We start from the raw sequence: 26,659 nt of genomic DNA, 5'->3' as shown, positions 1-26,659 counted from the left end.
TGTCTTGGGTGCTGAATGGCTCTGCACAATTGGCCCAATCACAATGGATTTCTAGGAGTTATATATGAGCTTTAAGTAGGAAAACCACGCACATACCCTTCTTGAACTCCAGGCAGGTGCTCCTTCTATCATCAACTCACATAGGATGGAAAAAATTGTTAAAAAAGGGCCACCATGGAGTTATAGCCCAATTTATTGCCACCCAGGCCTTCGAACCCACTTCTCTTCATATTCATCATGAGATGCAATAGGTCTTAAACAACCATCTGCCGGTCTTTGACAAGCCTCATGAGCTTCCACCCTTGAGAGGGGAACATGATCATAGCATTACTTTGGTCCCAGGGTCACAACCACCACATGTGCGCCCATATAGATATCCTTTCGCCCAAAAGAATGAAATTGAAAAAATCATCAAGGAACTCTTGGAAGCAAGTGTTATTCACCCTAGCATTAGTCGTTATTCATCGCTTTTGGTCATGGTGCTCAAGAAAGATGGGGAATGGTGTATGTGTCCAGACTTCAGGGCCCTCAACAAGCTGACAGTCAAAGATAAATTTCCCATCCCAGTTATTGATGATTTGCTGGATGAACTAAATGGGGCTCAATTCTTTACTAAGCTCGACCTTCGCTCAGGCTATCACCAAATTCGCATGAAAGAAGTAGACATTCCAAAGACTTCTTTCTGAACTCATGAAGGCCATTATGAATTCTTGGTCATGCCATTTGGTCTCTGTAACGCCCCATCCACTTTTCCGAGCCTCATGAATCACCTGCTCAAACCATATCTCAAAAAATTTGTCCTTTTTTTCTTTGATAACATCCTCATCTACAACCTCACATGGGAAAAACATCTTCAACATGTAGATCTTCTCTTGCAACTGCTCCAGAAGCATAAATTATTTGCCAAATTGTCCAAGTGCTCTTTTGGCATGTAAGAAGTTGAGTATTTGAGCCACATTGTGGGGCGTGAAGGTGTCAAGGTGGACCCCAAAAAGATCCAGGCAATGCAGGATTGGCCTCAACCAAAGACCTTGAAGAGCTTGAGAGGATTTTTGGGTCTCACCAGCTGCCATCGCAAATTTGTCTGCAATTATGGTCGCATTTCTAGACCCCTCACTCACCTTCTCAAGAAAAATTCATTCCTCTGGAACGATGAAGCGCAACAAGAATTTATAGCTCTCAAACATGCCATGTGTTCCACTCTCGTATTGGCACTACCCAACCTCACCAAATCTTTTGTGATTGAATGTGATGCTTCAAGTACGGGTATTGGGGCTGTCTTAATACAGGAAGGTCAACCCTTGGCCTTCACTAGCCAACAACTAAGTGGGACAAATCTAGGACAATCTACCTATGAGAAGGAGATGATGACCATCTTACATGCAGTGGATACTTAGTGACCATACTTATTGGGGCGACATTTCCAATCTGCACAGACCATCAAAGCCTTAAATATTTTTGGAGCAATGCCTATCCTCGCCACAACAAAATAAATTGCTAGCCAAAATGTTGGGATATGATTATGAGATAACTTACAAGAAAGGGCACGAAAACGTCGTAGCAGATGCTTTATCATGCCAATTTGAGGAGGAAAGCACCCTACTAGCAATCTCTCTTCCCATTCCAGAGTGGATTAAAGAGGCTCGCAAGGAATGGTTTTCACATCCTTTGCTCTCCCAACTCATTAATAAATTTTAGGCGGATCCAAATTCCACAGCGGGCTACTCTTGGCAGGATGAGATTCTTCACTACAAGGACAAAGTATTGATATCACCAACATCCACCCTCAAAAGTCGCATTTTGGCAGAGTTGCACTCATCTCCCACTGTAGGCCATTTAGGCTTTCAGAAGACTTATGCTCACACTCGACGTTCATTCTTTTGGACAGGCATGAAAAAGGACATTCTTAATTTTGTAGCTAATTGTGATGTGTGTTAGCACCACAAAGGAGAAACAGTCAAATCCCCAGGCACATTACAGCCATTGCCCATCCCGGCCTCAATCTAGACGAAGGTTTCTATGGATTTCATTACGGGTCTTCCTAAGTCAGGCAACAAGTCAGTCATCATGGTGGTTGTAGATAGACTTTCTAAGTATGCTCATTTTTGTGTCCTACCCCACCCTTTGACACCAGCTTTGGTGGCTCAATCTTTCATTGACCAGATCTTCAAATTGCATGACATGCCCACTTCCATTGTGTCTGATCGTGACCCGATCTTCACCAATAACTTTTGGCAGGAAATCTTCAGACTACAAGGTACCCTACTACAACTCAGTACTTCCTATCATCCCCAAATGGATGGTCAAACTGAAGCAGCCAACAAATCTCCGGAGACCTACCTCAGGTGTTTCAATTCAGAAAAGCAACATCTATGGGTACAATGGTTACCTTTAGCCGAATGGTGGTATAATACTAACTATCATGCTACGACCAAAATGACTCCATATGAAGCAGCTAATGGTCAACTCCCTCCTTCACCTATTTCTTATATCCAGGGATGCTCGAAGGTACAAGCAATGGATCAACTCCTACAGAACCGTGCAACCATGCTAGCCCACCTCAAAGAGAATCTCCATCAAGCTCAAAGTCACATGAAGTAACAGGCAGACCAACATCGTTCAGAGTGCAAATTCCAAGAAGGGATCAGGTATTCTTGAGGCTGCAACCATATAAGCAAACATCACTCAAAGACAAGGGTTGTCAGAAATTGATCTGGATCTTGGGGGGAGGCCCCCAAGATCTAAAAAATTGAAATGGATCTTGGGGGGAGAGACCCCCAAGATCTGAAAACTTGAATTGCCGGAAGAAAAAGAGGAGAGTGCCCAATAAACAAAACCACAAATAATTTTTTTATTAAAACGAAGAATAACTATAAAAGCTACATTATGGTGGATAAACTATCCTTTTACAAAATGCGACTTGTTACTTATAGTCTTTTTCAATTACAATACCATGAGTCAATTCCATGGATGAATGAATACCATGGGTGGATGTCACAATACCATGGGTCAATTACATAGGTGAATGAATACCATGGGTGGATGTCACAATACCACAGGTCAATTCTATGGGTGAATGAATACCATGGGTGGATGTCATAATACCATGGAAAAATACTATGGGTGAATGAATACCATGGGTGGATGTCACTTACAATACCATGGGTGGATAAATACCATGAATGGATGCCACTTACAATACCATGGGTAAATTCCATGGGTGGATGAATAACATGGGTGGATGAATACCATGGGTTGATGCCATTTTCCATTCGGATTATTCCTCCCTCCTTAAGAAGCAATGGTCCCCATTTCATGAAGTTCCCTCCTGCGAAGCCTTTATTGAATATGAAGAGCCACTGAAGAGAAGGGTTTTATGTGGTTAACCCATAACCATGATGAACAAAGATCCGAGGATAGAGATACCCTGTAATGCTTGTGACCAACTGTGATACTGACAGTGTGTGGCATAGCAAATGGATTTCGATGAAGTGTGGGTTTGTGGATGACGCATAACCATGATAAACGAAGATCCGAGGATAGAGATACCCTGTAATGCTTGTGACCGACTGTGATATTGACAGTGTGCGGCCTAGCAAATGGACTTCGATGAAGTGTGTGGATGACCCATAACCATGAAAAATGAAGATCTGAGGATAGAGATACCCTGTAATGCTTGTGACCAACTGTGATACTAATAGTGTGCGGCCTAGCAAATGGACTTCGACGACAAAGATTTTGTGTAGTTGACCCATAACTATGTTGTTGGTTGTTGATGAAGTAGCAGATGCCTACATAGCCTGGGGTGGGAGGGCACGTCTCCAAATAACCCAAGCCTACTACTGCTATGTTGAAACTGATGAATGTGAAGCAAGTGTCTACTAAAGTGGGGTGGCAGGGCACGTCTCAAATGGGAACCCACTCTGAATGTTGCTCCAGAATTAAAATGGACATAATTCGTTCAATATAACTCAGAATATCTATTATAACCTATTTTTGGAAGTAGAAGGACCATTTTGAATCTTCCCATGTGTTGGAAATCCTTATCTGGACAACCTAGAATCTCTGATTTATGCTGCAATTTTTTTTCCCGCCGTTACAAAAGTTCTAAAAAAATAGTTGATTTTAAATGAGTGATATCTCCCACATCTGAACTCCGATTCGACCCATTTTATTTTTGAAATTGGGTGAATTTTCAAGAGGAACTTAGATCTACAATCTGTTTTCTGAAATTCTGCACAAAATCTTCAAAAAAATGATAGGATATTCGTCGTCCACGAGTTGTCGTCAGAAAAAAATTCAACAACATAGCTGATTTTAAATCAGCAATATCTCTCTCATCCAGACTTCGATTTGGCCGATTTGTTTTTTGAATTTTGGTATTTTTTCGCAAGGCACCCAAATATGTTATTTGTTTTCATAAATATTGCACCAAATGTTTTATATCTGATCTGCAAACTCGCCACCAAAAAAAAATCCTACAAAAAAATGAAAAATGAAAAATGCCTCCTGCTTGGCCCAAGAAAGTGGTATGTGGAGGTCACAGCGCGTGCTTGAATTTTGTTGAATATTGCTGCAAAAATTTGAAACTGAAATATGCATGAAACCCTCATTCCCATGGAATCGTAACCTGCTCTGATACCACTGATCTAGATCTTGGGGGGAGGCCCCCAAGATCTAAAAAATTGAAATGGATCTTGGGGGGAGAGACCCCCAAGATCTAAAAACTTGAATTGCTAGAAGAAAAAGAGGAGAGTGCCCAATAAACAAAACCACAAAGAATTTTTTATTAAAACGGAGAATAACTAGAAAAGATACATTGTCGTGGTTAAACTATCCTTTTACAAAATGTGACTTGTTACTTATAGTCTTTTTCAGTTACAATACCACGGGTCAATTCCATGGATGAATGAATACCATGGGTGGATGTCACAATACCACGATTCAATTACATAGGTGAATGAATACCATGGGTGGATGTCACAACACCACGGGTCAATTACATAGGTGAATGAATACCATGGGTGGATGTCACTTACAATACCATCGGTGGATAAATACCATGAATGGATGCCACTTACAATACCATGGGTAAATTCCATGGGTGGATGAATACCATGGGTTGATGCCATTTTCCATTCGGATCAGAAATTATCTCCAAAATTCTATGGACCGTATCAAATACTTCAGCGCATCGGAGAATTAGCCTACAAGCTACCCTTGCCACCCACTGCAAAAATTCATCCCATCTTCCTGTCTCATGCCTCAAGAAAGTGGTTGGGAACCATTGCATAATTCAAACCAATATACTAGAATTGGATGAAGAAGGTTCAATCTGGCTCCAACGTGAATAGGTTCTTGACACGCGAGAACGACACCTCCGCGGCTGCACGATCAAGGAAGTCCTTGTCATGTGGAAAGACACCTCCCCAGAAGATGCGACCTAGGAACCAGCCACTATTCTTCAGCAATTTCCACAGCTTCAGCCTTGAGGACAAGTCTATTTTTATGGGGGAAGGGCATGTTAGGGTCCAACCCTAACCCCCTTATTTATGTAATAGGGTCGAGTCATAGTTATAGTTAGTTAAAGAGTCAAAAAAGCCCATATTAATAATTGTAAGTGGTTGACCCGCATTTAAAGAAGGGACCACAGTTAGTTGCAAATGGGCCATGGTATTAGATAGATGGTATTAATAAGAACCATGGTACTGACCCATGTTATTGCATGTATGAATCCCATATAAAGGATAGAGACTCCCCTCGAGGAGCATGGTGTCTTATTTTGTAATTGAACCTAGCTCTATTGGAGGTTGCCCCCTCGAAGAGGGAAGTGAACATTGCTTTCCTTTTTGAATAATAAAATACATGTTGTTATTTCTTATTTTTTTGTGTTCTGGGTATATTTCTTCGCATATTTGGTATTCTGGTATATTCTTGCAAGTCAAGAGCATAACAGTTAACAATCAGCTGAATGGAAGACAATGTAGATGTCCTAGTGCGACTAACCATTCAATGACTCAAGAAATCAATCGAAAATATGGAAAATCAACAAGCAAACAAACCAAATGAAAAGAAGTTTTCTAGTCAGGGAGAAGACGGTCTAAAAATCTTACATGGTTGAAATCATGAGAGAAAAACACATTGGTTAGGATTTGGGGTAAACCCTAATCTTCACTTACAAGCATCGGTGCAACTGCCTAATTGACAACAAGCACCAGAAGGGGGTCAACGCAACTGTTTCTCAGTATATCATGCTCCTCAGTGTGACTGTTAACGAATTAAGCACACTGAGTTAGGATGCTAAGAAAAAAATAAAAATTTCAAAAGTTCGGACTAGACTTGCTACTATGAATTTCAAACCCAGACCAGTAAGCAAAGGAAAAGAAATAGAACCAAAGGGAAATGGCGAAACTAGAAAAGCTAACACAAAACCATGAAATTCCAAGAAAAAAAAGAGAAGGATTGGTTTCCTACCAGAGTCGCAAATTTGTGGTGAAGTAAAATTATGAGTGTGGACACAAACAATTCCTCTAGCCTGATAATGGGTTTAGCGACAACCGATACATTCTATGGAAGATTTCCTTAGGTTAGAACCAATTAAGGGAGCCTACCTCTTAGTACGCTTATCCCGTTTCGTGATGACCTTGCTTGCTCGCTCCATCAGTCTACAGTTTCCTTCTTCGAACACCTGAAACATGTAAACAACAGCAAACAACGACCGTGATATTAGACAAATTGTAATTCAACCTACTTAACAAGTCAAGAAACATTAAGCCATAAACATGTGAGATGACACATTATGCAGGAAATCAACCGATAGTTTCATATATATTGAATCAAGAAGAGATTACAACCATTGTCTTGACGTTGTCGTTCTCCTCTGAAAAAACCAGGTTCCCACACACTTCCGTTAGCATTCTATGATGGCCTCAACAATGATAGTCTTAAGGCTCTTCCCTTTAGGCTTCACAGTAAACCAAATTCACACTTCTCCATCACACAACTAGAGAGATACATCTATGAATAGCTTGTTGTGTACTTCAAATTAATTAGCACTAGCACACCAACATTAACAATAGCTTGTGCTTCGGAAAAATGGGGGTTTATATAGCATGAATGGATGGGAGATGGTTCCTCTTCTCATGGAAGAAGGTCTTATATCTTGAGGTACTTCCATCCTTATAGGGGAAAGGAGCCCAAACTGACATACTGGACTCCATCGAGGCCAACCATTTACCAAACTTTTGTTATGAATCTTCTAGAGATGGAAGCTTTGGCTCATTTAAAAACTTTTAAAAAGAGGATCAGTGTGATTCAAACAAAGCACAGTCGCTCCAGTCGGTGTTAGGGATAGTGTTAATCCCTGCATATTGGCACGAGGAGGACAAGGATCATTAGCGTCGATCTTGTAAACTGGGAAAAACAACAGATTTTTGGGAAATGGTGCAAAAGGGAATTGTTCTGCTCATGAAGACGGACACAATGGGAGTTTCTTCATGAAGGGATAACATGTAGGGTTCACTGTAGAGGTCCTCCAAGATCAAGTAATGGGGAGTATAGGGATAGTGACAAAATGTTGTGTAACAGGAAGGGACTAAGATGTGCCAGAGTTCAAAAATGTTTTCCATACCCTCCACACAATGTTGGGTATCAAGGATTCTAAGTGGACTTTGGTACTCAAGTACCGCAATTGTCTACACAAGTACATCCAAGACGAGATGGAGTTCCTAGACATATCCTCGCTCACCAAAACATACCTATATGTTGTCAATATCGAGCAGGAGTTTAAACAAAAGAAGCGACAATTTGGATCTGTGAATCCAAAGCAAGGAAAATACACCCCAAATACCAGAGCAAAGGCCAAAGCCAAGGCGGGGAGACCTAGGACAACCTATTGAAGCTGGAAGCAAAGAAAAAAACCATGAAGACAAAGAAGGACATGGGGAAATGGTGTGAGTTCCATAAGATATCCACTCACAACACAAGTGAGTATCAAGCCAGGCAGACGCTAGTGGCCGAGTTGAAGGCTTCCAAATCAGACACGTTCTAACTTTGAGTCAAAACCCGACAAGGGGAATGACAAAGGGAAGAAGATCATTGGCACGGATCCTAGTGCCATTGTGGCCGCCACCAATATCTAGAAGAATGAGCCTAGAGATCCAGAGGAGGGGGAACACTTCTTCCACTCATAGATATGGGTGAAGGGTTCTCTGCTGCAGTTCATTGTCAACAGTGGGAGCCAAAAGAACCTCATTTCAACAAAGTTTTTGAAGTGGTTGGGCCTACTGATGAAAACACATCCACAGTTGTACACGATCAGGTGGCTTCACCAAGGACAAGATCTCAGCGTTAGCTACAGTGTCTCCTTCCCTATAGCATCAAGCCCTTCACGGATGAGGCACTGTGTGATGTTTCTCCTCTTGAAGTTTTTGATGTATTGTTATGACAACCATACTTGTGGAAGCAACATGCTATATATGATTGTAGACCTTGATCTGTGATTATTATTTTGAGAAGTAAGTTGTACAAAATACCAAAGGTAGCCCTGCCTATCGCCATCTCTTTGATCATTTCAAAGAAATGCAGTAATATCATTTCCCATACTAGGAAATTTGTTTTCCTTATGATTCGTCCTAAGGGAAAGAAGAAGATTTTGGCCACGACTTCTGGACAAGGAACCTCTGCACGGCACCAACATATGAACAAGGTCATGGAGGAGTACATGGACATTTTTTCCTTGCCTATAGGAGTACCTCTGCACTATAAGGTCAAGCACTCCATCGATCCGACCACGGGTGCACCGCTACCCAATGGAACGATCTATCGACACTCTGTTCCAAAGAACAATGATATCAAGAGGTAAATTCAAGAGTTTTTGTTGAAAGGGCACATCCACCCTAGCTCATTGCCCTATGGGAGCCTGATTGTATTGTTACAGAAGAAGGATAGGAACTAGAGACTATGAATTGACTAACAGGTGCTGAACAAGATCATTGTCTGGAATAGGTACCCAATCCCATGGATTAATGATCTTCTGGACTAGCTCAAGGGGGGAAAATATTTCAACAAGGTTGACTTGAAGTTCAGGTATCAACATGTGCCTATTGAACCCTATGACATGTGGAAGACTACCTTCAAATCTAAGGAGGGCATATTCAAATGGTTGGTCATGCCTTTCAGGTTGATGAATGCCCCCACACCCTTCATGAGATTTGTAGATTCCAAAGATTTTCTTACCATGACATCCTTTTTTGCCTATGTTTCCTCTCTTTTCTTATATTTACCACCTAAATAATTCCATAGACACAAGGTTTTGTTACAGGTAAGAAATAACATGTCTTATTCTTCATGTTTGACTATATACCCTATTGTTTTGTTAAAGAATGCATTTGGCTACAAAATTGTTCTGTTTCCGTAGCTAATCCATATTTCTGCAGCTACCTCCATTGTTTGCAAGGTTCAAAAGCTCCAAGTCAGTGACAAAAGATACAGATGGATAAGGAATGGTCCCCTCGTGGATCCATTCCTATCCCCTTGAACCAGTTCATCAAGATGATTACATGATATCACGGTCAAACCCAAAGTCAACCATAGGATTGTTGCGAGAACATAATCCGTGTTTCATCAAAACCTTATCGATTTTCTTTCAAAAAAGAAAATCAAAGGTTTAGTGATATAGTTTAGTTGGAATAAAGATATTTAGGCTTAAAATACTCATGTTGTTACGCCAAAGACTTGTTATAAAAACTATGGCCGCACTGTGATTTGGTGTGCGCCGGATGATGTAATTTTTGAAACAGTTTGTTGAATTTCATTTTGCAAGTAATAAAATTGGCTTTATGTGCATATGTGTTGTGTTTATTGGAGATTACAGACTGATTTGTGGAGGGATACTGTTAGCTACCTATACCAATAGGTTTCATATTTCATGATTGGCTATAAAAGTTCCAAATATGCTCTGCTTTGATGATGCAAAGGTCACATATTTCCAAAGGAATACAAGGTATGTATATAGCTTGATGAGCACTCAATTTTGATGGATGATCCAACAGCTCAATATGGATCATGCCAAGGTTTAAATTTGCAGTTGTAGAATAGAGAAAGAAGTCTGTCCAAACTGTTTAATCTTGGCAGACAAGTAGCTTAGGTAGAGAAAGTAAGGCTCCCAACTGCTTAATCTGGGACCTTGGATGAAATAAGGGTAGAAGTAGATAGAAAAACAAAAGAAAAAAGCCAAAGAAAAGAAAAGGCAAATAAGGGTCTGCAAGCCTAAGTGCACCCTCCAAGAAGAAAACAAAAAATGCTAGGCAAGTAGATGGGTAGGCAGTTGGGGTTGCAGAAAGGTCATTCCCTATAGGTTGCATGTGTGATAACCTTGTTCACAAATCAAAATCAGTGAATTGAGAAGGTGTTCTTCTCCATCAGGTGGCAGAAAAAACAAAGGAGCATGTCTAACCTCCCTTCTTCCCCTTTTCCCATTTCATTACTAACACTCCCTTGTCAGTTGAGATTCATGGAAAAAATTGTGGTTTCATGGTTGTTCTTATTCCTATGGAAGCCACATTTCCTGTGTAAAAATTCTTTTCATTTTGATCTACTCCCTAAACTAAGTGAGTTTCAAACAAACTTAGTGGTATCTCCCCTTATCCACCCTTTTCATCCATATTAACTCTAATTCTATTATGTAATTCCCCTATGTTACCTTTCCCCTACTATTATTAACACCATGGTGTATAAACCCTAAACATGGTATAAATATCCCTCCCCTTGGCACTATAGCTGAATAAGTTAGTTAGGGAGACTTTGGTCCAACAGGGACTAGGGTCAACCCTGTAATGGGATTGTTTCAACCTCTGGTTGGAGTGATAACCTCCTCATAAGCCCTCACCTTCCCTCTGCTCAGAAAGGCCATGAAAAAACCCTTTTACCCCCCCTGCTAAACCCACTCTTAACCTCTTTTCCCTACAAAAAACCCTTGAAAAACCCAAAAATGCCGAAAAAACACAAAAAACCCTTAACTCTAATGTTCTCTGCCCAAAAGTATTTAATTGAATATTTTAATAGGCCAGCGGGACCCCCCAACCTGCACGATCCGTCGGAGGACCCGCCAGCCGTCCGATCTCCGCCGCCCAGATCTAACGGTGGGCGGTCATTTTCGCTCCCCGACCTGCCGACCTTTAGCGTCCGGGGAAAGTGGTTTTCTCCGCCCCGTACAAGGGACGCGTGGCAGGCGGTGGGGTTGTTCGGAGCCCCCCTCCCCGATACCACCTTCTCCAAAGGTGGTGCGGGGAACCCGCTTACCACCATCCCATTACCGCCTCCCCCTTGAATCATGCTTGCGTCATCCTGACGTAGCGCCCTTCCCCGCCCCCGCGCCTTGTGGCCCGCCACCGTGCCCTGCCACCTAGTCCACCCGCCACCGTGCCCTGCCACCCTGGCTCACACCTCAGCAGCGACGTCACCTCCGTACCCGGGCCCGCCATGACGTCATCGGCGGAAAAACGCCAATTACCATATTTTTCTGAATTTTATCGTTAAAGTCATGTTTTGGGCATTTTTTATGTTATTTTCGCGTAAAGAAGGAGATAGCCGTTGCAGCTGCCAAAGTGACTCCAGACCTCCAAATTCAAATTGCAACCGCTCAAATTCATCACTTCAACCTTCAGAGTTCGGCCCGTAGGCTGTTTAAGCGTTCCATCCAAGTATTCACCGTAATTCCTCTGTTTAGCCCATGCTTACCATTTCACTGTAAAATTGACATTAAAGCACCTGCTAAATTCCATATAAACTCTGCACCTACTACCTAGAGTGAGCCAAGCTAACCTGCTTACCCCCAGAACTGTAATTCGACATTGAAACAGTCAATTTGCGGGTCGAAACTGAGAAATTCATCCCCGAGGTGCCCAGCATTGTTCCCTTTTGCCGGGTGTACACACCAGCAGCCTTTCACCAAAGAAAATCTCAATTACCCTCTGCAATTCACCCCTAGCAATTCACAATCTCTGTGAACCTACCAAGACTGCAGAAGTAAGCCTGTTCTTTCACTATAAAAAACATTTTAAACTGTGTCCACAGTCGACCAATCATTCTAGCTCTTAAAAAAGCTTTGTCAACCATTGCACTCTGTTACTCCAAAATCAAATCATATAATGGCCGCCCCTGCACCCACAGCTCTCAATGTTGCTCCTATGAATCCACCCAAAAAAGACTTATAGTCCTTATCTCTTGTTGACCAAGACTACCTCATTGAAGACTATGTGGGAAGCAGAGACTTTCTGCAGACGTTAAGACAGTTGAGAGAGGACTACCTGACTGGTCGTGATACATATGGCATCTGGGAGTCAAACCTGCCATACTACTGTCTCCCCTCTGTAAATGTGTTTCCTGAAATCATTCGCCTATGTGCTGGAAACTATGATGTACAGCACAGAGCCATCAGCACCCCATCTGGGAGGATCCTCTTCCATATTAATCCTGAGTCCTTCAACAAAATGCTACATTTTGATCAGACAGAGCTGTTGTTTCCATTCTCTATGAATTATCTGCTGGACACTGGTGCCAAGATGACCAGTGAGGAGATTCAGAAGGTCACCAGGACATTCATGAGACCTGAGTGCCAGCCTACAGGGCCACCTCCTTATTTAGATGTCCACTTCACTGAGGTAGGCAGATTACTCCTGGATATGATTGTTTATGTGTTGGGATACAACACTAGTGAGCATGTGGATCAGACCATGCTAGTACTGCTGGTTGTTTACAGTCCAGGCCAACCCCCTGCTCGGAAATATAACTTTGCCAAATTCATTGCTAATAAGATTCATGATCAGCTGAGCAAAGTGGACAGGCAGGGTGTCTTCAGGTACTCGGCCTACATCTATCACCTCTTCATGTATTATCAGTCTGAGGCTTTTCCATGCTATATCAAAAAGCTGGACTACAGAGGGGAAAGAAGATCTGTCATCTTCTGGACCTCTGTCTATCACAAAGACACAAATTCACCCTATTCTTATTGTGAGTTTGTTGACCAATTTGTGTATCCAGTCTCCTGCCTATTAATGAGGTCCCCTCCTCCCAGAATTTCAACAGAGCTAGAGAAGGCTCTGCAGCTTTCTAAAAAATGTAAAATAGGTGATTGGTACCTATATTAGGAACACTCATTCATCAGAGTCTATGGCTGTGAGCTCTGTCCATACAGAGTCCCAAAGTATGTGCCCATGAGGATGTTTGCCTTGGAATATTATAGGCAGTTGATTCAATCTGACCTCACCCATTTCCACAGCGCCAGAAAGAAGGCCCACCTAAAGTTCAAACACCAGTTGGGCCCCTTCGTCATGAACAAAAAAGAAGGATGGGAAGATGCTGACCTCATCCTCAAGGAAAAATATAAACTATCATACAGTTTTCGATGGGTCCCTTATGACCCTGAGGGCTTCATCACTACAAGAAGAAACAAATACAGGCTTCTAGGTTATAGGCATTGTCAATACCCACACATTGAAAAATATGCCAACCAGCAAGAATGGCAACAGGGTACTCTAGTTGAGAAGCTAACTAAAGAAGAGATAATGCTTAGGAATATGAAGGAGCTTGAAAAGACCATTGACCTAGACTCTGTGCAGCAGGTACCCTTCAAACAGCCTCATCCAGCAGGAGAAGGGACCTCAGCCACAAGGACTGCACCAGTCATATCAGCACCTTCCACTTCAGCACCGACCACAGACAAAGGTAAAGGGATAATGGGTGCAGAGGAGGAAGCAATGAAAGAAAAGACTGCCCCTGAAAATGAGCAGCAAACAGGGCAGCAAACACAGCAGCAGACAGAGCAGCAGCAAGAGCATACTGCCCCTCAACAAACTGAGCTGCTAGCAGCTCCAATAATGCAAACACCACCACCTCAAACTGAGCCATTGACTGCCCCGGTTTTGCAGACCCCAACACATGAAGAAAGGGGTACAAAAAGAGACAGAGAAGAGTCCACTCCCCTTAGTGGATCCTCCCAGCAGCCAGAGGCCAAAAGGCAGAGGGCAGACTCCCCAGAGGTGGAAGACATCACCGAAGAATTCCTTGACAGCTCAAGGAAAAACAGGGAAGGCAGCCAGCACACAGGGACAAGCTCCTTTCAGTAGGAGCAAGGATTGAAACTTGGCTTGGAGGTGTCTTCCTCTTCCCAGCAGACCAAGAAACCCAAGAGTACCAAGGCCTCTTTTAAACAAATAAAGGCCCAGAATGATCAGCTGAGGGTAGAGGTTTATAAGCAGTTTCTTGATGCAACCCCAGCACAAAAAGAAAGGCTAATGTCAGTGTATGACATTCAGGAGGAAAGATTGCTCCTCAGCCATTTCACGCCCAAAGTGCCCCAGCCTAAATCAACAGCAGATTATGTGAAGACAAGGGTGGAGATAATGGCTAGAGACATACATCCCATGGACCAAATAGAACTCCATAAACAGACTGGGGAGATGGTCTATGCAACATTGGTGGAAAAGGCCACCATGGCACATGAACTGAAAGAGTCACTCAAAAATACCAACACTCAGTTGGAGTTTGAGAGGATGTCATCCTTGGCTAAAGACAATAGGATAAAGTCTCTTGACGAAATCATCATTGATCTAGGACATGATCCTAGGGATCCAAAGGGTGTAAAGGCCCTAATGAAGAAGAAAGATGATGACCTTAATGCATTAAAGAAGAGGTTGAAGCTGCAGCCCACAGAGCGCCCTCAAACAGCAGAACTTCAAAAGGAAAAACAGGTTGATGACCAATTGGACCTCTTAATGCAGCAAGACCAGAGGATCAGGGATTTGGAGAAAGAGCTAGAAGGAGCACTACAAGATAAACAGGGAGAATCCACTTCCCAAGCTCCTCCAACCACTTCAGCAACAACAACAGATGCAACAGGAACAACAACAGTGCCAGAAGCCAGCAAAAGTATAGAGGAGCTGACCAAGGCCATCAAAGAAATGGAACTCCAGGCCAATGAAATAAAGAAAGCCAAGGAGAAATTGGCAGAACTGGATTCCAAATATGACAAGTCTAAGGTAACTGTGGCAGAGCAGGGCAGAGAAATAAAGGCCCTCAAGGACAAGATAAAGGCCATAGAAAAAGAGTTAAATCTAGAAACAGCTATGGCCGACATAAAAAGGATCTTATGGGCCAAAATAGGCCAATCCATCACCCAACAATGGAGATCAATAAAAACGATGCATGAGCAGATGGACTTGTTGGACCAAGCACAAACAGAAATCAATAGGGCCAAAACACTGCTGGGAAACAGACCAGAACAGGCCAACAGAATGATAGACTTCCTAAACAGGCAGGAAAAGGAGGAACTGGCAGCCATAGGTATCCCCAACAGAACAGAGGCCGTCCTCACTGCCAAGAAAGTGCTCATTCTCAGGAATTACGTGCAAACTGTGGAGAGGAAGTGCTATGAGATCACAGCAGATGTGGAGGAATTCAAGGTAAAGTTGGCAGTACTGCAAGCAAAAGGCATGCCCAGCCTCCTAACTGGTGCAGGAAAACTAGTCTCCCGGGATCAATTTGCCAACAGAATGGCAACATACATTGAGAATCAGATTACTGCATCTGGCAGTACATCTGAACAGACAGGGCCTCCCTCAGGACAGAGCTTGTATGACAAACTGGAAGGCCTGTTCTTTATTGAGAATGAAGTGAATCACCTTTTTGAGACTCCTCCTAATTTCTACAGGTATACAGAGGCTGATGAGACCTTAATAAAGATTAGGAGGCATCAGATGCCAAAGGAAGATTGGTGGCAAGCAATGCTTCAAATTCTGCCATGGTAGCTTCAGCTGTTTGGTCACTGCCAGCTCCAGGTCACTGTAAGACAAACAGCAGGATAAAGTTAGCATTAAAGCAGCTGAATGCTGACTCAGCATATAGACTATGACGGCTAGCCAAAAAGATAAAGAAATGCGCAAATTTTGACAGCGTATCCTTAGCCGACTCCAACTGCCACCAAGTCAACAGTCTCTGACCATTTTTTGACAGCTAAAGGACTAAAAGTTATTACAGCATTTACTTTCTCAGCTGCTACACTCCAGCAGTTGGCAGGACATTTATGGGGCATTTACTCTCCATTTAGATATTTTCTTATGTAAACTTTGTATATATACTCCCCTTAGTAACGCATAAGGGGTTGGTAATTTTCACTCTGAGGCATGTATACTCTATATTTTCAGAATTGTTTAATACAAAGAGCTAGATCAGTTCAGTGATTTCCTAGTAATATGGTGTCTTGCTGAAGCTACATGTGTTGATGCAGAATTCCTGTGACGTCTGATGAAATAACAAGTTTTTCTCAATCTCTTTCCTTGTCTTTCTTATGTTTATCAAATCATATTCATGTTGCAATAAACTAGCAGTAAAGAAAAAGAATAGTGCAGGATTTGCTTCACTACACCTTGTACTCAATTTTTATTGCTGCAAATGTTTGTCTTCAGAATTAACCATGGACATGAATTCTTAATTTCTCATGTGGCTATTAGTTCTATATGTATGAATGTTACCTAGAAATTCTTCATTTCTTCTAGGACAATATTCTCACTGTCATTCTCTATCAGTTTATCCTAAGATTCTTAATTGCCTTGCATAAGCTGGACACACTACACCAAACACTATTACAAGCGTTGTTTCCTCAGACACTAATCTAGCTCTGCAGCATAACTATAGCATCACACAGCACCTCAAACAACTAAAGGACCACTGACTCCATTGCCCAATGACATATAACATTCTAGTGATAGCATGCATATCTTGACTGAAACATTTTCCAACCAAACACAAAACAAAAGCTTGAACACCATAGCTAGCCTAAAATACTATCAGAACAGAGACAAATCATAAAGAGAGAGCCCTCTCCGATTACAGTTTGGCTAGGAGCTGCAATCCAAAGATTGGTTAGTGGTTACCCCAGTCGTATTCGCTTGGGAGTCAAAGGGAACAACCTGGGTGATAACATAATTGGTGACTCCACTGGGGAGTTCCTCAAGATTTTCTAATTTCTGTTTATCTCTTGAAAGCTGGTCATTTACTTTGCTATTAGCTTTGGAAAATACACAATAAGTTCAAAATCTTGTCTGGCCTCTGTAGACACAATAATATCCTGAAAAATACCAAAAAGAAGTTTAGAAGCTGGCTCCTAAAAGGAAAACCAGACACACTAGGTCAAACCCTGACCCAGCACCACCAGCTGTTTTTGAAAATCCTAATATAATCCCTAGGATCATTAGGAAGCAGCAGGAACAACAAACTCTTGCTGATTCCAGTCCTGAGACAGCTAATCCAAACCTTGTTCCAACTCCAATCAAAGTTCTATTTCGATCTACCCTTGATTCCCCTAGTTCCCCTTCTACATCTCAAAGTCCTCCTTTCACACCTTCATCCACTGCACATACTCCTCTAACTAACATTCTAGTTTCTACCCCTCTCATTAACCCGGTAATACCCATTATTCCTGTTGTCCCATTTATCCCTGTCAACCCCTTAAATCCTATAAATATGGCCAATAGGTATGCACCTTTGCAGTTACCTGCTAATGCTGCAGCTCTACCTCAGGACTACCAATCCAAAATCTCATATTTTGACTCCACTGGCCCTTTCACAGCCATTCAGCATGCCAGAAAGATGCAAGACCATTTTGAGAACTATGAAATAGATGATGACAGTGTGAGAATGAGAATTTTCGTTCAAAGCCTGACTGGTGATGTAAGAACTTGGTTTAGATCTCTGAATGCAAATTCCATCACAACTCCTGATGAGCTTTACCAAGCCTTTACTAATAGATGGGAGAAGAAGAAAGATCCCTTACATATACTTGGAGAATATGACACAATTAGAAGAGGTCCTCAAGAGACAGTTTTGGAATATTGTGCCAGGTTCAACAATGTATATAATGCAATACCACAAAATCTTAGACCTCCTCCTGATTTGGCCTTGTACAAGTTTCCTGATGGATTTGACCCTGACATGGCCTATCAATTGAAGGAAAGAGCTCTTGAAACACTTGCAGATGCCCAAAAAGTTGCTATCACTGTAGAAGCTAACCTAATTGCTAAGAGAAATAGAGCTAGGTTGGAAAAGAGAACCACATTTAAAGAAGAACCCTCAGCTTTTGATCAAAAGCTGGATGCAATAATCAATGGAATGAAGAGATTGGGTGATAGAGTGGAATCAGTTGAAAGAAAATCATCATGGGAAGCACCACAGAATAACCCTACCAGAAATCCAAATTTTAGGAGAACTCAAAACCCAAACATGGGCAAGGCAAATGCTGATCCAGACATAAGACCTCCTTTTCAAGAAAATTATGCAGAGACTTCTACATCGCCCGAACCCAATGAAGATCCTCACATTAACTTAATGGGTTTGGATGGTGAAAGTCAAGTTTTCTTAACACAACAAGATCACGAGGATGATGAATTCAAACTGTTCCAAACCAAATCAGGTGAATCATTTGACTTTAAACAAGGTTATGACACAGCTGTGTATGAAGTCCATAAGCAATACAAGCTAAGGAGCAGAACTGTAAATGTAACTCAGCCTGAAAAGGCTAAAGACAACCAACAGCCCAAAAGAGCCCTAGTGATGGAACCTGATAACCAAACAAATTCACCTGCAGAAGAAATAACTATTGAAGAAGTGATTGAACCATCTTTCTCAAAACAACAGCCTGTGGCAACATCTGCCTTTCACCCTAATCCAAGTCTCACCCTTCAAGAGATGAGTAAAAAGGACAAGCCCCAAAACCAAGATAAGAAACAAGAAGAAGAATTAGGGAACAAGGAAAGGACTGTTATCCATAACCCTAAGACCCAGTTTGAAAAACCCTTTGACCTACAAACTGAACTTGGAAAATTAAAGATAGCAATTCCTCTCTCAGAAATAGCCAAGCATGACATTTATAAACAACAGATCAAGAAGTCCCTTCAAATCGCCAACATCAAAGATTATGTCAATGTGTTGGATGACACTCCAGAATTACTGTTTGGCCCAGAGGTGGATGGAAAAACGGTAGTTACAAGGATATTACCTTTTTATGTCAGCTTACACATTCATGACAAAATATTACATAATGCAATGTTTGATTCAGGTGCCTCTCATAACCTCATGCCAAAAGCAGTCATGGAAAGATTGAATCTAGATATAACAAGACCGTATAAGGACTTGTTTAGGTCTCATAAAAGATTTGTGTGTATCTATGGTTCAATACCCAAATAAAACAATTCTAATGGATGTAGTAGTTGCTGATATCCCACCTAAGTATGGGATGTTGTTGTCAAGATCATGGGGGGCTAAACTCCAAGGCTCCCTACAATTAGACATGTCATATGCCACTATCTCTGTTTTTGGACAACCAAAAAGACTGTACAGAGAAACACTCATGAAATACATGGTCAGTAGTGAAGAAAAGCCACAAAACTTCCCCATATATGCTGTTCATTCAGACATAGACTCATACATTCTCTTCAATGACAGCACAACTTTCACAGATAATGATGTTGAAACCAAGATACTCGTACTAGAGGAAAACACTAAGGAAGCTCCTACTACCCATGAAACAACAGTCAATCAATCACTAGACACTGCTGCTGCTCTAGTTTTCAAGCATATTCAATCAAATGGTGAGACTGTTCTAGAAGACAAACCAGATGAAGAACCAGAGGTTCCACTTACAAGTCCAACTCATGAACAGATCATTAAATCTCCCTTACAACAAGACATTCTATGGTTCCTTGAATTTGATGGCTCAGTCAATAAATTAGGGGCAGGAGCTGGAGTTTGGGTACACAACAAAGAAAACAGTCATGCAGAAGGCAGAGCATATAGGTTAAATTTCAGATGTACTAATAACATGGCAGAGTATGAAGCTCTTTTACTAGGTCTCAAGTTAGTAAAGTTCTTACAAGCTGCCAGGGTTTCAATCATGGGAGATTCAGATTTAGTCATTCAACAAGTGAAGGGAAATTTTGTCACCAATGACAAAAGATTGAGGTCTTACAGGTCTGCTGTGGCTGAAATACTAAACTCCTTCTCTGAATTCCAAATTACCAAAATTTCCAGGACCCACAATCTTCATGCTCATAGTTTGGCCACATTTGCTAGTACTTGCAAATTACCATTGGAACCTAACAATTGTTTCACAGCAGAAATAAAACACAGACCCTCCATTCCAAACAATGTGAAAGATTGGCAAGTATTTGAGGATGATATGCAAATAAACAAAGTTTTAACTTTACAACAAGAATTTGCAGGATTAAATATTGACACTTAGAGAGCAAGTCAATCACAAATACTTGACGGAGCAAGTCAATCACAACTACAGTTTCAACAAGTTGTTCATCCAATATCACCTAGAACAACAAAACAAATACTACATCCAACCATTTTCAACAAGGAAAATATTCAGAAAATTCAACAAATCAGTTGTGAAGAAGTGGCCAATACTGAAGCTGAGATAATAGAGCTGAAAGACAATTTTCTTCCAATAGGCCTCACTCCATTGGAGGACATATTTGATTCAAATGATATTCCTAGAAAACCAAAAGTGCAGCCATTGAAGAATGTAACATTGGTACCATTCATAAGCCCAAAATAATTAAGTTGTCTGCATCTTTACGTCCTGATCAAAAACCCAAATACATTGACCTTTTCAAAGAATTTCAGGATGTTTTTGCATGGGGCTATCAGGATTTAAAGTCCTATGATACCTCTGTTATCCAGCACACTATCCCTCTCAAGCCTAATCAAAAACCATTCAAACAAAAATTAAGAAGGATCAATCCCATGCTCCTTCCTTCAATTGAAAAGGAATTGCAAAAAATGTTTAAAGCTGGTATCATAGCACCAATCAGGTTCTCTAATTGGATTTCAAACTTAGTCCCTACAAGAAAGAAAACCGGTGAAATAAGGCTTTGTGTGGACCTAAGGAATCTAAATCAAGTATCACTCAAAGACAACTACCCCTTACCCAAGATGGATCACATTCTCCAAAGAGTGGTGGGAGCCTCAAGAATCTCACTACTTGATGGATTCTCAGGCTTTAATCAAATCCTGGTACACCCTGATGACCAAGATAAAACTGCATTTACAACCCCATGGGGAACTTTCAAATATGTGAAAATGCCTTTTGGATTGAAAAATGCAGGGGCCACATTCCAAAGAGCAATGGATATTTCTTTTGCAAAGGAGATTCATGACTTTTTAGTCATTTACTTAGATGACCTCACACCTTTTTCAAAATCTGATCAAGAACATTTAAAACACTTAAGGCAGATTTTCTTAACATGTAGGAAATATGGAATTTCCTTGAATCCCAAGAAATCTTTATTTGGTTTGGAAGAAGGTAAGCTCTTAGGACACATTATTTCAAAGGATGGCATAAGAATTGACCCAGATAGGATACAAGCTATCTTACAAATGCCCCACCCAAGAAATATCAAAGAATTGCAGGCATTCCTGGGAAAGATCAACTTCTTAAGAAGGTTTATTCCAAACTTAGCAGAACTAATCAGATTACTAAATAACATGCTGAAGAAGGATTCAAAAGTGAAGTGGACAGTTGAAGCCAATCAAGCATTCGAAGGTATAAAATTTTCCCTTACCCAAACCCCAGTCTTGACCAATCCTCAATTTGACAGAGAATTTATAATCTTCTCTTTTGCCTCCCAGCATACGATTGCTGCGGTTTTGTTACAGAAAGATGATCAAGGGAATGAGAAGCCAATTGCTTTCTTTAGCAGAGCTCTTAGAGATGCACCTTTAAAATACCAAATCATGGAAAAACAAGCATATGCTTTGGTCAAAGCCATCAAAGACTTTAGGATTTACATCCTTTATTCCCATGTTGTAGCATATGTGCCAAGTCCTATTGTAAAAGACATACTCACTCAAGAAAACCTAGAGGGCAGAAGAGGAAAATGGATTTCCAAAATCTTAGAATTTGATATTGAAATAAAACCTACAAAACTGATAAAAGGGCAAGGTTTGGCCAAATTAATGACAGAAGCAAACTTCCAAGCCTTAGACATCAACCAGCTGGACAGTGAACCGGAGCTGGCGACTCCAAAGATCAATGTAGCCTTTGAACAATTCCCCTGGTACTCTGGTATATGTTATGTGTTACAAAACCTGTGTGCTCCCCCAAGATTGTCCAGAACTAAGTGTAGGTTCTTAAAAATGAAAACCTCAAGATTTTGTGTGATGGATGGCAATTTGCTTTGAAAAAACCATGAAGGAATATTGCTGCATTGTTTAATTGAAAATGAAACTGACAATATCATGAAAGAATTTCATGCAAGATACTGTGGTGGACACTTGTATTGGAAGTCCACTGTGGACAAAATATTGAGGGCTGGTTACTATTGGCCCACTGTTTTCTCTGATGTTAAAAAATTTACCACATCATGTCACCAATGCCAAGTGTTTGAGGGTAAGAGAAAATTGCTACCACTTCCCTTAAGGCCTATTGCAACAGAGAGACCTTTTCAACAATGGGGCCTAGACTTCATAGGGAAATTCATCCCTCATCCTCAGGACAACACAGGTGGATCCTAACAGCAACAGACTATTTCACCAAGTGGATTGAAGCTGCCCCATGCAGACAAGCAAATGATTCAATAATCATTCAGTTCTTGGAGAACAACATATTGGCTAGATTTGGCTGCCCTGATAAAATAATCACAGACAATGCTGCTGCTTTCAGATCTAAAAAGATGGTGAATTTCTGCCACAAATTTCACATTACCTTGGGCCATTCTACTGCTTATTATCCCCAAGGAAATGGCCTGGCTGAATCATCAAACAAAAGCCTAGTAAACATTATAAAGAAGGTGCTGGAAGAAAACAAGAAGAATTGGCATAAGAAGCTGGTCAATGCCTTATGGGCAGATAGACTAACAACCAAAAGATCAATTGGGACCAGCCCATATGAGCTGGTTTATGGATTAGAAGACAAATTTCCCTCATCACTAGGAGTTCCTGTCATGAAACTTCTTCAAGAAAGCCAAGCTGAACCAAATGATATGCAAAGAAGGATCAATCAAATCATATGTCTGCAGCAAACTAGAGACCAAGTTTTCATCAGAGTTCAAGTGTTACAAGAAAAGCTAAAGAAGGCCTTTGACCGAAGAACTAAGGCAGAAGATTTTAATGTTGGAGACAAAGTCCTCAAGTGGGATGCAAGAAGGGAAGATAAAGGAAACATGGAAAATTTGATTCCTTATGGAGAGGACCATTTGCTGTCCAAGCAGTGCAAGGAAACAATACTTATTTCCTCAAAAGTCTTAATGAAACTGACTTGGATGAAGGTCCTGTAAATGGCAGGATGCTGAAGCACTATTTTGACTACTACCCATAAGTGCAGCCTGAGTTTCCCTTGTACATATTCAGATGTATATATTATTTTCTATTTAAGATGTAGAAATGCAGTTTCTCAAGTATTCTTAACTATCAGCAAAAGCTAAATAGGTTCAGAGATCGACCAAGCAGTAAGAGCACAATTTTGGCATTTCAAAGCAGCATACTTCAAGTCTTACTAAAAGCAGTTCAGGGCCAAGGCATTCTGACTTGTTGTTCTTGGTCTTTCAAATGAAAAACCATCCCCATGTGGAGCCACTGCTAGCTACCTATACCAATAGGTTTCATATTTCATGATTGGCTATAAAAGTTCCAAATATGCTCTGCTTTGATGATGCAAAGATCACATATTTCCAAAGGAATACAAGGTATGTATATAGCTTGATGAGCACTCAATTTTGATGGATGATCCAACAGCTCAATATGGATCATGCCAAGGTTTAAATTTGCAGTTGTAGAATAGAGAAAGAAGTCTGTCCAAACTGTTTAATCTTGGCAGACAAGTAGCTTAGGTAGAGAAAGTAAGGCTCCCAACTGCTTAATCTGGGACCTTGGATGAAATAAGGGTAGAAGTAGATAGAAAAACAAAAGAAAAAAGCCAAAGAAAAGAAAAGGCAAATAAGGGTCTGCAAGCCTAAGTGCACCCTCCAAGAAGAAAACAAAAAATGCTAGGCAAGTAGATGGGTAGGCAGTTGGGGTTGCAGAAAGGTCATTCCCTATAGGTTGCATGTGTGATAACCTTGTTCACAAATCAAAATCAGTGAATTGAGAAGGTGTTCTTCTCCATCAGGTGGCAGAAAAAACAAAGGAGCATGTCTAACCTCCCTTCTTCCCCTTTTCCCATTTCATTACTAACACTCCCTTGTCAGTTGAGATTCATGGAAAAAATTGTGGTTTCATGGTTGTTCTTATTCCTTTGGAAGCCACATTTCCTGTGTAAAAATTCTTTTCATTTTGATCTACTCCCTAAACTAAGTGAGTTTCAAACAAACTTAGTGGTATCTCCCCTTATCCACCCTTTTCATCCATATTAACTCTAATTCTATTATGTAATTCCCCTATGTTACCTTTCCCCTACTATTATTAACACCATGGTGTATAAACCCTAAACATGGTATAAATATCCCTCCCCTTGGCACTATAGCTGAATAAGTTAGTTAGGGAGACTTTGGTCCAACAGGGACTAGGGTCAACCCTGTAATGGGATTGTTTCAACCTCTGGTTGGAGTGATAACCTCCTCATAAGCCCTCACCTTCCCTCTGCTCAGAAAGGCCATGCAAAAACCCTTTTACCCCCCCTGCTAAACCCACTCTTAACCTCTTTTCCTTACAAAAAACCCTTGAAAAACCCAAAAACCCCGAAAAAACACAAAAAACCCTTAACTCTAATGTTCTCTGCCCAAAAGTATTTAATTGAATATTTTAATAGGCCAGCGGGACCCCCCAACCTGCACGATCCGTCGGAGGACCCGCTAGCCGTCCGATCTCCGCCGCCCAGATCTAATGGTGGGCGATCATTTTCGCTCCCCGACCTGCCGACCTTTAGCGTCTGGGGAAAGTGGTTTTCTCCGCCCCGTACAAGGGACGCGTGGCAGGCGGTGGGGTTGTTCGGAGCCCCCCTCCCCGATACCGCCTTCGCCCAAAGGTGGTGCGGGGAACCCGCTTACCAGCATCCCGTTACCGCCTCCCCCTTGCATCATGCTTGCGTCATCCTGACGTAGCGCCCTTCCCCGCCCCCGCGCCTTGTGGCCCGCCACCGTGCCCTGCCACCCTGGCTCACACCTCAGCAGCCACGTCACCTCCGTACCCAGGCCCGCCATGACGTCATGCTGACGTCATCGGCGGAAAAGCGCCAATTACCCTATTTTTCCGAATTTTATCGTTAAAGTCATGTTTTGGGCATTTTTTATGTTATTTTTGCGTAAAGAAGGAGATAGCCGTTGCAGCTGCCAAAGTGACTCCAGACCTCCAAATTCAAATTGCAACCGCTCAAATTCATCACTTCAACCTTCAGAGTTCGGCCCGCAGGCTGTTTAAGCGTTCCATCCAGGTATTCACCGTAATTCCTCTGTTTAGCCCATGCTTACCATTTCACTGTAAAATTGACATTAAAGCACCTGTTAAATTCCATATAAACTCTGCACCTACTACCTAGAGTGAGCCAAGCTAACCTGCTTACCCCCAGAACTGTAATTTGACATTGAAACAGTCAATTTGCGGGTCGAAACTGAGAAATTCATCCCCGAGGTGCCTGGCATTGTTCCCTTTTGCCGGGTGTACACACCAGCAACCTTTCACCAAAGAAAATCTCAATTACCCTCTGCAATTCACCCCTAGACATTCACAATCTCTGTGAACCTACCAAGACTGCAGAAGTAAGCCTGTTCTTTCACTATAAAAAACATTTTAAACTGTGTCCACAGTCGACCAATCATTCTAGCTCTTAAAAAAGCTTTGTCAACCATTGCACTCTGTTACTCCAAAATCAAGTCATATAATGGCTGCCCCTGCACCCACAGCTCTCAATGTTGCTCCTCTGAATCCACCCAATAAAGACTTGCAGTCCTTATCTCTTGTTGACCAAGACTACCTCATTGAAGACTATGTGGGAAGCAGAGACTTTCTGCAGACGTTCAGACAGTTGAGAGAGGACTACCTGACTGTTCGTGATACATATGGCATCTGGGAGTCAAACCTGCCATACTACTGTCTCCCCTCTGTAAATGTGTTTCCTGAAATCATTCACCTATGTGCTGGAAACTATGATGTACAGCACAGAGCCATCAGCACCCCATCTGGGAGGATCCTCTTCCATATTAACCCTGAGTCCATCAACAAAATGCTACATTTTGATCAGACAGAGCTGCTGTTTCCATTCTCTATGAATTATCTGCTGGACAGTGGTGCCAAGATGACCAGTGAGGAGATTCAGAAGGTCACCAGGACATTCATGAGACCTGAGTGCCAGCCTACAGGGCCACCTCCTTATTTAGATGTCCACTTCACTGAGGTAGGCAGATTACTCCTGGATATGATTGCTTATGTGCTGGGATACAGCACCAGTGAGCATGTGGATCAGACCATGCTAGTACTGCTGGTTGTTTACAGTCCAGGCCAACCCCCTGCCCGGAAATATAACTTTGCCAAATTCATTGCTAATAAGATTCATGATCAGCTGAGTAAAGTGGACAGGCAGGGTGTCTTCAGGTACTCGGCCTACATCTATCACCTCTTCATGTATTATCAGTCTGAGGCTTTTCCATGCTATATCAAAAAGCTGGAC

This window comes from Pinus tabuliformis, chromosome 7, assembly GCF_031772625.1.
Source record: "Pinus tabuliformis cultivar Carrire ecotype Pingquan chromosome 7, CPIR1, whole genome shotgun sequence".
Taxonomy (NCBI): domain Eukaryota; kingdom Viridiplantae; phylum Streptophyta; class Pinopsida; order Pinales; family Pinaceae; genus Pinus; species Pinus tabuliformis.
Note: the sequence above shows the minus strand (reverse complement) of the source record.